At 38.8% G+C, this 1483-nt stretch overlaps 1 long non-coding RNA gene across 1 annotated transcript in view; it reads right to left on the bottom strand.

The window, feature by feature from the left end:
- Positions 1-214: 214 nt before the first annotated feature.
- LOC104911155 overlaps positions 215-1483 on the bottom strand; it is a 4252-nt gene continuing 2983 nt past the window's right edge. Inside the window, exon 3 of the long non-coding RNA XR_002115228.1 lies at positions 215-749. This is a non-coding gene — a long non-coding RNA (uncharacterized LOC104911155). The remainder of the gene's footprint in view (positions 750-1483) is intronic.

The raw sequence follows: 1483 nt of genomic DNA, 5'->3' as shown, positions 1-1483 counted from the left end.
TTTCTCACTGGCCAAAACAGGTCTTTCATGGATAGTGACTTCACTGCTGAACCAAAACAGTCATTCTTTTGGGAACAACACACATAGTGTGGAAAACAAGGATTTTTTTTTTCTTCTAAAACTATTTGAGGCAACGTAACGGAGTGATCAACAGAAATGTACAAGTTAACTTAGTTCCTATGTTTATACTACAGTAGTTATAACTCTTGGAGTCTTTTTTTTTTTTTTTTTTTTTCCCAGAGGATCTGTACATGGACATATTCATTTCAGCGAGCCCACGATTTCACTTTTGTGTTCTTGTTTCGTTGGTCCTCTGTTGCTGATGAAAAATGACAAAAAGTAAAAAATAATCACAGCTGTCTGGAATTTCGTATTAAGTGTCAACATCTGGTCAAAGTTCAAAAGTCTTAAAATAGTTTTTGTTTTTGTTTTGTTTTTGTTTTTCCCTTGAGTTCCCTTATACTATTGGGCACGAATGTCCATAACCTGTCCACCAACACTGGGGTCTACAGAATTTAACATTGTAGGGCTCTGTGCTGACATGATCATTCCAGGGTGGGTAGGGGGTCCTCCGTGCATCATCATGGCTGGGTGATGGGGGTGACTTGGCAAATATGAGTGGATTGGGGGTCCATGTCTTAATTGAGTAGGGTGTGGGGTCATCTGGGGAGGAGTGTAACTTGGCTGTGCCATACTCATACCCATAGGACCACCCTGAGATATGTAGTCCCCTGGCATGCCTTGCAAACCTAGACAAAAAGGGAGGAAAAAAAAAAGCAGGTCAGATTCCTCAACGTTTTTACAATTTACCCATCTAAAATGAACAGGAAAAACAACAGACACTGCAAATCTTCCATCTAAAATTAGCTGCAGATTCTTGCCAATGTTTGCAGACATTCAAATTCTAGTTTGCATTTAATTTGATCATTCAGCAGGATAATGCACATAACAGAACTAAATATTGAGCACAACTGAGTACCGCAAAATGTAAGTGTACTTAAAAAAAAACCTAGTGGGTGAATTCCTATGATAAATTTTACAAAGATGTTGGCTATCTGTAAAGACTTGTCAATTGAACATAAATATCTGATTTGCTTCTCTTCAGTATTTCAAAAATGTAAAAGGCTATATCCTGTCTGGGCTTTGCCTAAGCAGTATCAATGTAAATTCCACACACAGATCAATGGACCGAACTGCATAAATGAACAAAACTGAGATACCAACAAAAGTCCTGATCTTTGAAGTGCTAAGCAACTCCTGAAAGATGCTGAATGCCTTCAACGCTCAGTTAAGTCAATGGGGTATGCTGCTGCTCAGTACCTTAAAGGTTTAGCTCTAAAAGTACATGTCATGTTTTTCTCCTAGAACAAATCTTAAAATCCTATTATATCATTACGGGCCAAATCTTGCTGCCTTATTCACAAGGCCCATTGAAGTCAGTGGGACTATTCACATGAGTCAGGCAAGCAGGATTTGGCCCTGT

The sequence above is a fragment of the Meleagris gallopavo genome, chromosome 5, assembly GCF_000146605.3.
Source record: "Meleagris gallopavo isolate NT-WF06-2002-E0010 breed Aviagen turkey brand Nicholas breeding stock chromosome 5, Turkey_5.1, whole genome shotgun sequence".
In the NCBI taxonomy this organism is placed as follows: domain Eukaryota; kingdom Metazoa; phylum Chordata; class Aves; order Galliformes; family Phasianidae; genus Meleagris; species Meleagris gallopavo.
This window is presented reverse-complemented; position numbering and strand designations above follow the sequence as displayed.